This window comes from Trachypithecus francoisi, unplaced genomic scaffold (assembly GCF_009764315.1).
Source record: "Trachypithecus francoisi isolate TF-2019V2 unplaced genomic scaffold, Tfra_2.0 Lachesis_group16, whole genome shotgun sequence".
In the NCBI taxonomy this organism is placed as follows: Eukaryota; Metazoa; Chordata; class Mammalia; order Primates; family Cercopithecidae; genus Trachypithecus; species Trachypithecus francoisi.
In genome coordinates, this window is record NW_022681461.1 from 53,857,875 (window position 1) to 53,874,817 (window position 16,943).

Below are 16,943 nucleotides of genomic sequence, written 5' to 3' on the forward strand. Positions count from 1 at the left end.
AACTGAACCGATTACGGACGGCGAATTTATCCAAACACTTAAGGAAGAAGATCCTAAAATCGAAAAACGAAGGCGGAAGGGGCGAGAAGAACGGGGTGGAGTTGGGTGGAGGAGCGAGCGGGACGTTAACTGGCCAATAGTTTGCAACTGCCGGTCAACTCGCGTAGCCGACTCAGCGCTGCTCGCTAGGCGCGGGACGCCGCCTGCACGTGCGCGGTGCTCCTCCCAGTGCCCCGGACGGTGTCGGGGGCGGGCTGCACCGTGAGAAGAGCGAAATAAAACCAGCCCTAGAGGCGCCGGCTGGGGCCGAGATTGCAGGAGTAAGTTCTGCCGCCAGGCAGCGCGCAGCCAGTTGGGGAAGAACTCTGCAACCAGACCGAAAGAAAATCCGACCCACCCGGAAGGGCTGCCGGGGAGTGTCAGGGTCCGAGACTCTCTAGTCGGGCGAGGGCTCCTTCCCCCGGCCATTGGGTCCCCGTTTGGATCAACACCCCCGTCCCGCTTCAGAGCGTCGGCCCCACAGGTGCGCAGCTTAGTCACCACGTTGGGGACTAGACCCCCGCCTCTCTCTCTCTTCCCTTTCTCTCCGGACCCGACATCCTCTTCACGTCTCACTCCATTCTTCACGTCACTCCATCTCTTCACGTCTCACGTCTCCAGTCTCTTCACGTCTCACTCCATCTCTTCACGTCTCACGTCTCCAGTCTTGCCTGTGCTGGCCATGCTGCCCCAGGGAGGCAAAACAAAAAAACAAAAACAACAACAATAAAAAATTCTCTGCTTTCCCCCCCTTTAAGGGGAGCCTTGGATCTTTGTTTCACTGCCACCCCACTGACACCACCCAATTGACATTTTACCTCCTTTCAGTTTTGTTGATGGTCCCAAGAACCTAGTTCACAGGCACTGGTTTTTCTGCTATAGGAAAGGCTTACAGAAAGATTTTTATTTCCCTATGTGGACAAGTATACTTATTTTACGTTCAGCCTCCCATTTCCAACTTAACTATGATGCTGTACGCTCTTCATGTGGCTACAGAGCACCTTCCAGACATCCTGAGCGATTTCTTCAGAACCGCGTGGATGCTATTTATTTCTGTTTATTAGAGTTTATGGAGCACCACTTCTCTGACTCTGTGCAAGAGACTTCTATGTTTTTATCATTCATGTCTTATAGCAGTAAGAGAAAGCAAGAAGCATAGAGAAAACAGGGTATTTATGTCTAATGAAGCATCTCTCCCTTTTTATGTCGGCCATTTATTAATCAGTTAAAATTTGTGTAGGTTGTGCAGCCTGCTCTAGGCCATGGGATAGCACTAAAGATTTTATGCCACTCCTCAAAGAGCTTCTGATCCATGGGGAAGGCAAAAGAACCTTGAGCTCTTAATTGCTTCTAACAAGAAACCACTTTTAATAGATGGGAAGGAGAGACCTTGTCAGAAAGCTTTCAGCAAAGGAAAGGAACACTGTGGTGTTGACCTCAGTGGTTCTTTCAGGTCATAAACCTGCAAGGCCTCAGAAGTCTCCTCTCATTTATTTATTTATTTTTTAACCAATTGCTTTCCCCACCTTTTTACAATTGTGTGTTTTAAAGGTAGTACCAGACTTCTGTTCGCATATTTCCTAGAATTAAATATAAAGGAAAGGGTAGGGGGCAAGAGAAGGCCAGTTGGAATTAGTGAGAAATCTAAATTAATTGACTAATTAATTAATTTACTAGCAGTAACACCAACTTAAGCTTGCCTAAAAGAAGTCCTTAGTGATATGACTTAATGAGTAAAAATAAGAATTACAGATAATTGTATATGATGTATAATTGTATGAAATTAGCAAAATAATTGTTTTTATGTAAATAGTTCTTTGTAAGGGCATCTGAAAACTGTTCAAACATTTCCTCTTACATTGTTTTAGTAATAAACTTGCATAATGAAAAAGATAAGTATAAAATAGTTGGGAGTGGAGATAGTTAATTGATTTTGTAGTATGTTATTGTAATCATAACAAAAGTTTATTATTAAAGTTCTCCATTTCTTTAAAACCTAGATGGGCAAGATACTAAATACTTTTTCTTGGAATATGTCATCTTGATTGAAAACTACTAGGATATTTTTGAAAAAATAGCTCATTAGCTGGCCGGGTAAGTTTGTTTGTTTACAATGGACTTTTCAATGATGGTGGTAGGCATCCTGGAAGATAGCCAGTTTACTAAGTTCATTTTTCTCTGTTCTAGTCTGCTTTTCTAACCTTGAACTTTATTTAGTCAGGGAAAATGGAAGGAATGGGAATGCTAACTAATGGAAGAAAGATATTTTCTTTGAACTTTGAAAAACAGACTTAAGTAATTGAACCATAAATTTAGAAACTGGGCTTTTAACAAATGAAAATTTTAAGATGTATAAAAACAGTTCCCATAAGTTTATGCACCAAATGTATTAACCTTGTGATATATAAGATTGCACCTGGGAAAAGTTAACACCATTGGAGATTATTAAGACTTACCAACTCACTCAGCTTTAATAAGGAGAACTTGAGCCAAGTGTGGAACACAGTTGTACCAAATTGGCCAGAATTATACAGTTAAATGTAAATACATTTTTTTCTGGGAGGTAACGATATTAAGCCCCCAAAACACTTTAGATATGTTTTTTAAAAACTACTGTCCTGCAAAAATGTTTGTCCTACCAAAAGTTTCTAGCCTCTTCCCTAATAACCTATATGACAGTGTTAGTACCACTTGGAAAAGATGTTTAATATCTGAACAAGGTAATATGTTCTATTTCCTATTTTTGTTAATGGGATTATAGATGTGATGTATTTCAGGCTCTGCATTATCTATGGCAGGAAAAAATTGAGGGCAAAAGAGTTTCTTTGGCATACATCAAGGACTACATTGCAATCAATACAAGCAAACCAAGTCTGGAAAATATATAAGCTAGGTATTAAATAAGTAATTCACTGTCTATAAATCTCCCACTAGTGGGTGAATGTTGAAAGTCATATAAGGGCTTCAGTGACTAATGGAATACAGTTGTTCATCCCAAGCGACCTTGGCTATCCTTTTAGAAACTTCTCAACAAGTTCTGCTACATGTAAGAACAAGATCATGTCTAAGAATTCAGTAAGGATTTTAAAGATCATCTTGCCTGCTACCTTTGAAAAGCAAGTTCAATACTTAGTCTTTCAGAAAGCATTTGTTTGCATGCTGTTAAGATTTCTTTACCCAAGTTAGACAGCAGAGTTTCTAGAGTCATATAGAAATTTGTTCCAATGCTTATAAACTGGGTGACTTGTACAATTCTCTTAATTACTCTGGATCACACTTCCTTCTTTAGTAAAATTAAAAGAACAAGGACCAGCTCCTATAGTTGTGATGATTTAATGCTACAAAGTGTAAAAACATACTGCCTAGTAAAATGTCAGTCCCATTGAGATAGATATTGTAATTTGCCTCACTGGATGTGAATTCTTAACCTCCTCCCTCCTTGTCTTGTTCTAACTTAGAGACTGGAAATGTGAATATTTCATTTCCCAGTTTTCTTTGCATCTAGTAGTGGCTGTTTGACATAGTTATGGCAAACTAAATGTAAATACGGCTGGGGGTGGTGGCTGATGCCTGTAATCCCAGCATTTTGGGAGGCCGAGGTGGGCAGATCACCTGAGGTCAGGAGTTCAAGACCAACCTGGCCAACATAGCAAAAACTCATCTCTACTAAAAAATACAAAAATTAGCCGGGCATGGTGGTGTGTACCTGTAATCCCAGCTACTTGGGAGGCTGAGAAAGGAGAATTGCTTGAACCCAGGAGGCAGAGGTTGAGATTGCACCACTGCACCCCAGCCCAGGCAACGGAGTGAGACTCTGTCTCAAAGAAAGAAAAAATGTAAATACATATTTGCTGAGGAAACTTCTGAAAATGCTTTTGTTTTCCTGATTAAAGACTAATAGTGACAACTGCCACCACTTTTTGCTGCATTTGTCCTACCTGCTTCTTCCTATGTGGTATATGTGATATCTGGAGTAGAGCAACCATCTTGCAGTTATGAACCAGTTGAAGACCAATCTCTGATAGATGGTGAAGGAAGATAGGAAGAACCCGGGTTTCTGATAGCAAACTTGACTTGCTCAGTTAGTCCTGGACTGTTGACCTTTAGACATCTTGTTGTATACGAAAAATAAACTGCTCTTTAGTTAAACCATAGTTAGCTGAATGTTCCGAATATTATGATACTGACATATCTGCCATGATTGTTGGGGTTTTCTGCTTTTAAATAAAATCTGCCTTGATTATATGACCCTGAATGTCAGTCATTTTGAAGAATTTCAGATAAAAAAACTCTTCTGAGACTCTGCCCATGCACCTATGACTAGGTCACCATTTTGAGTTTGGATGATCTGCTCAAATTGTTTAACCTGGAGTGGGTTTGTAAGGACTTTTTTTTTTTTTTTAAAGTCCCACAACTGACAATTCTTTTTGAGGAAGTCTCATAATTGTACTAAAAGAGACTGAACCTAACATTTATATTGTCTAAATATCTTTTATCTTTCCTTTCATAATGTATTTTTGCTTTTGTTTTCAAATAAACATACTGGGATGTATTTATTTTGAATATATTGAAATATTTAGAATATTCACTTTGGAAAATGATAAATACTTATTTAGTTGATGATCCTAGTTTGCTGCCATAGCTCCATTTTTTTTTTTTTTTTTTTTTTTGGTAACACAAGGTCTTGCTCTGTTGCTCAAACTAGAGTGCAATGGTGCGATCATAACTCACTGTAACCCCAGACTCCTGGCCTCAATCTATTGTCCATTCTCAGCCTCCCAAAGTGCTGGGATTATAGGCATGACCCACCACAACTGGTTTCTACACAATTTAAAATGTCTTCTTTAGGAGTCATGTTTACAATGGGAATCACAATTTAGGAGAATGTCAGCAATGTGGCAATAGTATGTTCTCTGAAGATTGGATTTAATCTAGGATAATACCTAAAACGTTGTTCAGAATCAAATCAAGTAAATTAAGTGAGCAATCACTTAAAAACTGGATACTACAGGATTTTTCATTGCTGTTACAAAAAAGTAGGTATATATGCAAAATAGTAAGACCTAAAACATGTTTAAAATGTATTATAGCAAGGATGGCATCCTTCACATAAAGATATATCTTCCTAAGGGACTGCTTTGGAGGCCCACACACTTGGTCACATGTGTTAGCTAAACACGTCAGTCTCATAGCTATTTTCAGTTTAATTTCTTTGAATAAACCAGATGTTTCCTTTTCACCTTTCCCCTTCCATTCTGTCATAAGTTTCTTATTCTGAAACAGACTCAGTGTTCAATTGATGCAAAGCTATTTTTGTAGTACTATCACTTTAGTTGATTAAAAAAAAATGTACAAGTAGCAAGACAGAATAGTGCCACGGACACGATAGTAAGACTGAATCAAACCGAATTTTATTTGAGCTCCAACCTTACTACTTAATAGCTGTGTGATTTGAGTGTGTATTTAATCATTTCAGTCTGTTTTGTATCTGTAAAATGAATATAAAAGTAGTATGTCTCTTAGAGAGTTATCATGAATATTAAGTAGGATAATAAACATGGGGTTTGTGTATAATGCTGTGCATATAGTAAGTGATTAATAAGCATTACTTATGATAATACTATGTTAGGCAAATAGCAAGGTCTTTGAAATATGTAAAATGAAAAGAATATTAGGCCATTTATAGGCGTTACTACCAGTAACTGCAAATCTAAAAATAATTTAGCTAATTATGAGTTAATCATGGATAGTTAACATAGGCTGATCTGGATATTTATCTATCATTTTGTTTGATGCAGTGGAAAAAATTTGGTCTTAAAATAAATAGGCCTAGTTCCAGTGTGTGATAATAGGTAAATCTCTGCCTATCTAAGTCTCATTTTCCACAGTATAATGTAACTAATGACCATTTTCCCAGGGAAATGTTCTTAAAAAATAGGTAAGAACCTGGTAATTACTTCTCTCTCTCTCATTAATAAAGAATAGAAACCCGGATGTATTTTCTAAGAACCAGGAAATCACAATTAACTTTGAGTTTACGAAAGATCTCCAGAGATATTTCATTACTTGGAGAACTAAGATCAGAGTAGAAGGTAGATTACTATTGATTTAGGTCATATATGTTTATGACACATCAAACAGATGATTAGAAAAAAAATTAGTATTTTGGTGCAAGTTACTCAACTCCTCTGAGCCTGTTACTTCATCTGTGTAATGAGTAAGTAGACTATGAATGTAGCTTTCAGTTATTCGATTATTTCTAGTTAATTTGTTTCTAGTTAATTTTAACAAAATATGAAAGACAATTTTCTCATTTGATTCAACAAGACCTTCCCCTACTCACCTAATTGTATTAATCATGGAGGGGCTAGAATGTAGGCATGGGGAGAGAGGAAGTAAAATCATTCAGTGGTTTCTGATTGATTAGAGTTGATTATGTGTTTAAGGTAGAATATTAAAAAGAATATTTTTTTCAGGAAAAAGGGAAGGTCAAAGTCTTCTAAAAAGTATTTAGATTTTTTAAATTTCATATTTTACTAGGGGAGAAATATATCATGAATAATATGTGTTAAGCTATGCCAGAAATAAAACACTTAGAAATAAAATTATGTATGTTAGTTTTTTTCTTTTTGTAAGAGACAGGGTCTCTGTTGCCCAGGCTGGAGTGCATTGGTGAAGTTATAGCCCACTACAGCTTTGACCTCCTGGGCTCAGCTAATCCTCTCACCTTAGCCTCCCAAGTAGCATGCCATCATACCTGGCTAATTGTTTTTAATTTTTTTGTAGAGAAATACAAAAGTGCTCATCCTCCTGCCTCAACCTTCTGTCTTGGCCTCCGAAAGTTCTCGGATTACAGGTGTGAACCATGGAACACAGCCTTATATGTTAAATTTTAATTTTTTTTTTTTTACATAGAGTAGAAGACTCTATTGTAGACCAATGCTTCTTGAAGTGTGATCCACAGCCAGCACCATCGTCACCTGGGAAATTGTTAGAAATGCACATTATTGGGCTTCATGCAAGACTTACTAAATAAGAAACTCAGGTAGACCCATCAACCTGTGTTTTATTAATAGCAAGCCCTTCAGGTTATTCTGATGCAAGCTAAGATTTGAAAACCACTGCTGTAGGCTTGAACAAAGGAGTACGTCCTTTGTAACTGAGATTGCAGTTTCTTCCATTAAGAGAAAGGAGTCTGTCTCTGCGTTCCTGGAATCTGGCCTAGTTTTGTAAAATGCTTTGACCAACAGAATGTGGTAATAGTAACAACATGCCATTTTGGAACCTTGGCCTCAAGAGTCATTCATTTTTCCTCTCCCTTGTTACCTTGGTACCACCATGTAAATGGTCCTAAAGTAGGCTGGTAACACATGAGAGATCATACAGAGAAGAGTCCAGTTGTCCTAGCTGTGGCCATCCAATTGCGACCAACCAGCCTAGAAGCCAACCAATTCCTAAACATGTGAGAGAGCCTAGCCAAGATCAGGAGAGCTGACCATGAGCAATAGTAAATGTTTATTGTTTTAAGCCACGAGTGCAGGGGAACCTATATCCTTTTGGTTCCAAATTCCCTGTTACTACTCTCCCACTCTGAGGAACTAGGAGGACTATAAATACCTTACAGTGTAAACTTCTTATTTCTCAGGTAATGAAACCAAAGAAGTGTAGTAATAACGTGTTTAACTCATGTACAATATGAAGTTTTCAATCTTTATAATGCTAAATTCTTACCTCTGATTATGAAAATGGAGACCCTGAGCAATAATGTCAGAGTCGTTTTGACCTGGGTAGATAATTTTCATTTTTAAATGAGTGTAATAGGTGATTCTGCTGCAATTGGTCATGAATTATTATCCCGAATGTCTAAGTCAAATTAGTTGTGGAGCCAGGACTCAAAATCTGGGCTTCTGATTCCCCGTGAGGCCAGCTTTAAACTACAGCAGTGATGTCCTCAGGGCAGGGAGATGGATTCCCTCTGGTGATGCAGTATTTACAGGAGGTAGTGTATAACAGAGTCATGCTAAGGAGCTTTTTCAAACCACCCCTTCATGGTCTGAAAACCCCTTTCAAAGTCCCCTCAAATGGGATCCCTTGCTATGGCAAACTACTGTTACTGATGGGTTTATGTTATCTTCTCTAGCCTTCAGGTATGCAGGAGTTAAAAACGAGCAGTCTGGCCAGGTGCGATGGCTCACGCCTGTAATCCCAGCACTTTGGGAGACCGAGCCAGGTGGATCACAAGGTCAGGAGATCGAGACTATCCTGGCTGACATGGTGAAACCTCATCTCTACTAAAATTACAAAAAATTAGCCAGGCGTGGTGGCAGGCGCCTGTAGTCCCAGCTACTTAGGACCCTGAGGCAGGAGAACGGTGTGAGCCCGGGAGGCAGAGCTTGCAGTGAGCCAAGATAGCGCCACTGCACTCCAGCCTGGGCAACACAGTGAGACTATGTCTCAAATAAACAAACAAACAAACAAACAAAAAAAAACAGAGCAATCCAAGGAAGATTGAGAAGTTACTTCTGTACTGAGTTGTGCTGCCTCAATTAGTTTATCTGGTTAAATTTACTCTCACCCAGTATTATCTAATAAATAAAGGCTTCAGTGAGAATGGGACTCAGAAGTATTAAGTTTTGATAACAGTAATTATAATAATGACTAGCTTGGAGCCTGCTCATATAGCTTTATACCATTCCCTAGTGGGGGCATTTAATTGCAACCCTATGTTTAGATGACACCTATCTCTGGGTAAGAACAATATATGAATCTTTATGTTGGAAGTTTTCAGCCTAGCATTGATTCAGCCTAAAGGTTTTTCTACTCTGATCATAATTTTCTGGTATGCAGTCTCCTGCCTTTTTCTCCTTTTGCTTTGCTAATGAGTATTAGATTTGTGTACATTAACCCACTGGTATCCCCATTCACAAATACTATTCATCACCTGTCCTAGAGCTCAATACTGCCTTTCAGTTTCTCTGATATTAAACCACCATCTATATGTCTGGATATCTGCTAATTTTTTGCTACAGGATTTACTTGCCAACTGTGTTTGTGTCTAGTCTGCTCCTCTTCCTCCCCACCCCCCGCCCAACATCCTTCCCATTCACAAGTAAAAAAGATTGAAACCTTCCCTGGAATGTTTTATCCTTTGGATAATGAACCTCTTGTATGGTTTCTATGTTCAGACATCCTGTCTTTATTGTACACTATAGGCTGTCTCATTGTGGCTGTCACCCACACCACTGAGGCCTCAGAAATGAATGGCAACAGATGGGAAGTGACAGAAATGTGGGCCATGTGCATGGTCCTTGGAAGACAGGGCAGTGCAGGTATCCCAAGGGCAGATGCTTTTTCATTTTTGGAATTCTATGGCTTTTTTTTTTTTTTCCTTTTTTAAAATTACACTTTAAGTTCTGGAATACATGTGCAGAATGTACAGGTTTGTTGCATAGGTATACACGTGCCATGGTGGTTTGCTGCACCCATCAACCCATCATCTACGTTAGGTATTTCTCCTAATGCTATCCCTCCCCTGGCCTCCTAACCCCTGACAGGCCCCAGTGTATGATGTTCCCCTCCCTGTGTCCATGTGTTCTCATTGTTCAACTCCCACTTATGAGTGAGAACATGTGGTGTTTGGTTTTCTGTTCCTGTATTAGATTGCTGAGAATGATGGTTTCCAGCTTCATCCATGTCCCTACAAAGGACAAGAGCTCATCCTTTTTTATGGCTGCATAGTATTCCATGGTATATATGTGCCACATTTTCTTTATCCAGTCTATCATTGATAGTCATTTGGGTGGGTTCCAAGTCTTTGCTAATGTGAATAGTGCTACAATAAACATTTGTGTGCATGTGTCTTTATAGTAGAATGATTTATAATCCTTTGGGTATATACCCAGTAATGGGATTGCTGGGTCAAATGGCATTTCTGGTTCTAGGTCCTTGAGGAGTCGCCACACTGTTGTTCACAGTGGTTGAACTAATTTACACTCCCACCAACAGTGTAGAAGTGTTCCTATTTCTCCACATCCTCTCCAGCATCTGTTGTTTCCTGACTTTTTAATGATTGCCATCTAACTGGCATGAGATGGTATCTCACTGTGGTTTTGATTTGCATTTCTCTAATGACCAGCGATGATGAGCTTTTTCTCATGTGTTTATTGTCCGCATAAATGTCTTTTGAAAAGTGTCTATTAATATCCTTTGCCCACTTTTTGATGGTTTTTCTTGTAAATTTGTTGAAGTTCCTTATAAATTCTAGATATTAGCCCTTTGTCAGATGGATAGATTGCAAAAATTTTCTCCCATTCTGTAGGTTGCCTGTTCACTCTGATGATAGTTTCTTTTGCTGTGCAGAAGCTGTTTAGTTTAATTAGCTCTTATTTGTCAATTTTGGCTTTTGTTCCCATTGCTTTTATTGTTTTAGTCATGAAGTCTTTGCTCCTGCCTATGTCGTGAATGGTATTGCCTAGGTTCTCTTCTAGGGTTTTTATGGTTTTAGGTCTTATGTTTAAGTTTTTAATCCATCTTGAGTTAATTTGTGCATAAGGTGTAAGAAAAGAGTTCAGTTTTAGTTTTCTGCATATGGCTAGCCAGTTTTTCCAACACCATTTATTAAATAGGGAATCCTTTCCCCATTGGTTGTTTTTGTCAGGTTTGTCAAAGATCAAATGATTGTAGATGTGTGGGTTATTTCTGAGGCCTCTGTTCTGTTCCACTGGTGTAAATATCTGTTTTGGTACCAGTATCATGCTGTTTTGGTTACTGTAGCCTTGTAGTATAGTTTGAAGTCAGATACCATGATGCCTCCAACTTTGTTCTTTTTGCTTAGAATTGTCATGACTATATGGGCTCTTTTTTGGTTCCATTTGAAATTTAAAATAGTTTTTCTAATTCTGTGGAGAAAGTCATTGGTAGCTTGATGGGGATAGCATTGAATCTATAAATTATTTTGGGCAGTATTGCCATTTTCATGATACTGATTCTTCCTACCCATGAACATGGAATGTTTTCTCATTTCTTTGTATCCTCCTTATTTGCTTGAGCAGTGGTTTGTAGTTCTTATTGAAGAGGTTGGTCACATCCCTTGTAAGTTTTATTCCTAGGTGTTTTATTCTCTTTATAATAGTTGTGAATGGGAGTTCACTCATGATTTGGCTCTCTGTGTTTTATTAATGTATACGAATGCTTGTGATTTTTGCACATTAATTTTGTGTCCTGAGACTTTGCTGAAGTTGCTTATCAGCTTAAGGAGATTTTTGGCTGAGATGATGGGTCTTTCTGAATATACAATCATGTCATCTTCTTACAAAGACAATTTGACTTCCTCTCTTCCATGAATACCCTTTATTTCTTTCTCTTGCCTGATTGCCCTGGTCAGAACTTCCCATACTATGTTGGATAGGAGTGGTGAGAGAGGGCATCCTTGTCTTGTGCCAGTTTTCAAAGGGAATTCTTCCTGTTTTTGGCCATTCAGTAAGATATTGACTGTGGGTTTGTCATAAATAGCTCTTATTATTTTGAGATATGTTGCATCAGTACCTAGTTTATTGAGAGTTTTTAGGATGAAGGTTGTTGAATGTTACCAAAGGCCTTTTCTGCATCTATTGAGATAATCATGTGGTTTTTGTCATTGGTTCTGTTTATGTGATGGATTATGTTTATTGATTTGCATATGTTGAACCAGCCTTGCATCCCAGAGATGAAGCCAACTTGATCGTGGTGGATAACCTTTTTGATGTGCTGCTGGATTTGGTTTGCCAGTATTTCTTGAGGATTTTTGCATCCATGTTCACCAGGGATATTGGCCTGAAATTTTCTTTTTTTGTTGTGTCTCTGCCAGGCTTTGGTATCAGAATGATGCTGGCCTTATAAAATGAGTTAGGGAAGATTCCCTCTTTTTCTGTTGTTTGGAATAGTTTCAGAAGGAATGGTACCAGTTCCTCTTTGTACCTCTGGTATAATTCAGTTGTGAGTCCGTCTGGTCCTGGGCTTTTTTTGGTTGGTAGGCTATTAATTACTGCCTCAATTTCAGAACTTGTTATTGATCTATTCAGGGATTCAACTTCTTACTGGTTTAGTCTTGGGAGGGTGTATGTGTCCAGGGATTTATCCATTTCTTCTAGATTTTTGTAGTTTATTTGCATAGAGGTGTTTACAGTATTCTCTGATGGTAGTTTGTATTTCTGTGGGATCAGTGGTGATACTCCCTTTATCATTTTTTATTGTGTCTATTTGATTCATCTCTCTTTTCTTCATTAGTCTGGCTAGCAGTCTATTTTGTTAATCTTTTCAAAAAGTCAGCTCCTGAATTCATTGATTTGTTTTTTGAAAGGTTTTTCATTTCTCTACCTCCTCCAGTTCTGCTGATCTTAGTTACTTCTTGTCTTCTGCTAGCTTTTGAATTTGTTTGCTATTGCTTTTCTAGTTCTTTCAATTGTCAACGTTAGGGTGACAATTTTAGATCTTTTTCACTTTGTCCTGTGGGCATTTAATGCTATAAATTTCCCTCAAAACACTGATTTAGCTGTGTCCCAGAGTTTCTGGTACATTTTGTCTTTGTTGTCATTGGTTTCAAAGAACTTATTATTTCTGCCTTAATTTCTTTATTTATCCAGTAGTCATTTAGGAGCAGGTTGTTCTGTTTTCACATAGTTGTGTGGTTTTGAGTGAGTTTCATAATCTTGAGTGCTAATTCGATTGCACTGTCATCTGAGCAACTGTTTGTTATGATTTCCGTTATTTGGCATTTGCTGAGGAGTGTTTTACCTCCAATTATGCAGTCAATTTTAGAATAAGTGCTATGTGGTACTGAGAAGAATGAATATTCTATTTATCTGGGGTGGAGAGTTCTGTAGATGTCTATTAGGTCTGCTTTGTCTGGAGCTGAGTTCAACTCCTGAATATCCTTGTTAATTTTCTGTCTTGTTGATCTGCCTAATATTGATAGTAGGTTGTTAAAGTCTCCCACTATTATTGTGTGGGAGTCTAAGTCTCTTTGTAGGACTCTAAGAACTTGATTTATGAATCTGGTTGCTCCTGTATTTGGTGCATATACATTTAGGATAGTTAGCTCTTCATGTTGCATTGATTTCTTTACCATTATGTAATGCCCTCCTTTGTCTTTTTTGATCTTTGTTGGTTTAAAGTCTGTTTTATCAGAGACTAGGATTGCAACCCCTGCTTTTTATTTCCTTTCCATTTGCTTGGTAAATATTCCTCCATCCTTTTATTTAAGCCTATATGTGTCTTTGCACATGAGATGGGTCTCTTTAATACAGCATATTGGGTCCTGACTCTTTATCCAATTTTCCTGTCTGTGTCTTTTAATTGGGGCATTTATCACATTTATATTTAAGGTTAATATTGTTATGTGTGAATTTGATACTGTCATTATGATGCTAGCTGGTTATTTTGCCTGATGATGCAGTTTTTTCATAGTGTCGAATGGTCTTTACAATTTGTTACATTTTTGCAGTGGCTGGAACTGGTTTTTCCTTTCCATATTTAGTGCTTCCTTCAGGAGCTCTTGTAAAGCAGGCCTGGTGGTGACAAAATCTCTCAGCATTTGCTTGTCTGTAAAGGATTTTATTTCTCCTTTGCTTATGAAGCTTAGTTTGGCTGGATATGAAATTTTGGGTTGAAAATTCATTTATTTGAGATTGTTGAATGTTGGCCCCTACTCTTTTCTGACTTGTAGGGTTTCTGCAGAGAGATCCACTGTTAGTCTGGTGGATTTCATTTTGTGGGTAACCTGACCTTTTTCTCTGGCTACCTTTAACATTTTTTCCTTCATTTCAACCTTGGTGAATCTGACAATTATGTGTCTTGGAGTTGCTGTTCTCAAGGAGTTTCTTTGTGGTGTTCTCTGTATTTCCTGAATTTGAATGTTGGCCTGTTTTGCTAGGTTGGGGTAGTTCTCCTGGATAATACTCTGAAGAGTGTTTTCCAGCTTGGTTCCATTTTCCCCATCACTTTCAGGTACACCAATCAAATGTAGGTTTGGTCTTTTCACATAGTCTCATATTTCTTGAAGGCTTTGTTCATTCTTTTTATACTTTTTTCTCTAATCTTGTCTTCACACTCTATTTCATTAAGTTGATCTACAGTCTCTGATATACTTTCTTCTGCTTGATCGATTTGGCTATTGATACTTGTGTATGCTTCACAAAGTTCTCATGCTGTGTTTTTCAGCTACATCGGGCCATTTATGTTCTTCTCTAAACTGGTTATTCTAGTTAGCAATTAGTCTAACCTTTTTTCAAGGTTCTTAGCTTCCTTACATTGGGTTAGAGCATGCTCCTTTAGCTCTAAGGAATTTGTTATTACCCACCTTCTGAAGCTATTTCTGTCAATTCATCAAACTCATTCTCCATCCAGTTTTGTTCCCTTCCTGGCAAGAAGTTGTGATCCTTTGGAGGAGAAGAGGTATTCTGGTTTTTGGAATTTTCAGCCTTTTTGCGCTGGTTTTTCCTCATCTTCGTGAATTTATCTATCGTTGATATTTGATGTCGGTGACCTTCGGATGGGATTTTTGTGTGGGCGTCCTTTTTGTTAATGTTGATGGTATCGCTTTGTTTGTTTTCCTTCCAACAGTCAGGCACCTCTGCTGCAAGTCTGCTGGAGTTTGTTGGAGGTCCACTTCAGACCCTGTTTGCCTGGGTATCATGAGTAGAGGCTGCAGAATAGCAAAGCTTGCTCCCTGTTCCTTCCTTGAGAATCTTTGTCCCAGAGGGGCACCTGCCAGATGCCAGCCAGAGTTCTCCTGTATGAGTTGTCTGTTGACCCCTGCTGGGAGGTGTCTCTCAGTCAGGAGGCACTGGGGTCAGGGACCCACTTGAGGGGGCTGTCTGTCCATTAGCAGAGCTCAAGTTCTGTGCTGGAAGATCCGCTGCTCTCCTCAGAGCTGCAGGCAGGAACATTTAAGTCTGTTAAAGCTGCATCCACAGCCGCCCCTTTCCCCAGGTGCTCTGTCCCAGGGAGATGGGAGTTGTATCTATAAACCCCTGACTGAGGCTGCTGTGTTTCTGTCAGAGATGCCCTGCCCAGAGAGGAGGAATCTGGAGAGGCAGTCTGACTACAGCAGCTTTGGAGAGCAGCGCCCAGTTTGAACTTCCCAGCGCCCAGTTTGAACTTCCCAACTTTGCAGAGCTCTGCCCAGTTTGAACTTCCCAGCAGCTTTGTTTACACTGTGAGGGGAAAACTGCCTACTCAAGCCTTAGTAATGGCAGATGCCCTTACCCCCACCAAGTTCCAGCGTCTTCGGTCAATTTTAGACTGCTGTGCTGGCCACAAGAATTTTAAGCCAGTGGATCTTAGCTTGCTGGGCTCCGTGAGGCTGGGATCCGCTGAGCTGGACCAGTTGGCTCCCTGTATTCAGCCCCCTCTCCACAGGAGGGAACGGTTCTGTGTCATTGGCATTCCAGGCACCACTGGGGTATGAAAAAAACTCCTGCAGCTAGCTCAGTGTCTGCCCAAACAGCTGCCCAATTTTGTGTTTGAAACCCAGTGCCCTGTTGGTGTAGGCACCTGAGGGAAACTCCTGGTCTGTGGGTTGTGAAGGCCATGGGGAAAGTGTAGTCTGGGCTGGAATGCAGCATTCCTTACGGCACAGTCCCTCATGGCTTCCCTTGGCTAGAGGAGGGAGTTCCCTGACCTGCTATGCTTCCTAGGTGAGGCAATGCCCCACCCTGCTTTGGCTCACCCTCCGTGGGCTACCCTCACTATCTAACCAGTCCCAATGAGATGAGCTGGGTTTCTCAGTTGGAACTGCAGAAATCACCTGCCTTCTGCATTGATATCACTGGGAGCTGCAGACTGGAACTGTTCCTGTTTGGCCATCTTGCCCTGGAATTCTATGGTTTCTATGAAGCAAAGCTACCCAGAAGGAGCAGTAGGGTGTTGACAGGGAACAAGTGGCCCAAGCCAGCAACTTTAAGTTTTTCCTAAGGGATACCCTGTATTTATGGACATCCAGAAAGGTGGTCCATGGAAGAATACTGTGTCTCATTTTAACTTTTACTGTATTGTCTATTGCTTATCTAACAAACTACCATAAACTTTCTGGCTTAAAACAATGCAATTCAGCAACACAAAGGTTTGAAGGTCTGAAATTCAAATTGGGTCTTACTGGACTAAGAGTCTTCTGTTAACAATAGAGAATAATCTGTTTCCTTGCCTTTTCCAGCTTCCAGAGGGCAGTCGCATTCCTCGGCTTCTGGCCCCTTTTCATCTTCGACACCAGAAGTGGCAGGTTGAATCTCATATTGCATCACTCTGACACTGACTCTCCTGCCTTCCTCTTGCACTTATAAGGAACCTCATGATTACCTTGAGTCTGCACAGATAATTCAGGATAATCTCTCTATCTCTAGCTGATCTGATTAGCTACTTTAATTCCATCTACAACCTTAATTCTCCTATGCCATATAAAAATTTACAAATTCTGAGGATTAGAATGTGGGCATCTTGGGTGGGGCGTTATTCTTCCTTCCACATCTAGGTAGTGAGTAAACAAATTCTCATGGTAAACATGTATTTGTAAAAATATCTATTCTCTAGGATTCACAAAGACAAAATACAAATAAAAATGTATCAGGCTCTTTGACCTTAGGAAATTCATGTAATGTAGTGAAAATTCTAAGGAGATTGAGGAGGGAATTACTATGCAGTAGCCTGTATGAATGTACCATTTAAAAAGTGTATGTGGTTCTGTAGTTCATGTTCTGTATCTAATGGTTTTCACACTTAATGTGTATGAGGAAAGCATTGATAAGAACCTAACCTCCATACCCCAAATGAAGAAATGGTGATCAACTCACGTGAAATGGGTACAGGTATAAGCACAAGGAACTGATCAAAATATGGCTTTATAAAAAGTAAAAGCAGTTTTTTGCATTCTT

The 16,943-nt window shown here is 39.4% G+C and overlaps 1 long non-coding RNA gene across 1 annotated transcript in view; it reads left to right on the top strand.

Moving 5' to 3' along the window:
* Nucleotides 1-7,370: 7,370 nt before the first annotated feature.
* The window catches only part of LOC117098668, a 183,483-nt gene continuing 173,910 nt past the window's right edge, over nt 7,371-16,943 (top strand). The window contains exon 1 of the long non-coding RNA XR_004443528.1: nt 7,371-7,684. This is a non-coding gene — a long non-coding RNA (uncharacterized LOC117098668). The remainder of the gene's footprint in view (nt 7,685-16,943) is intronic.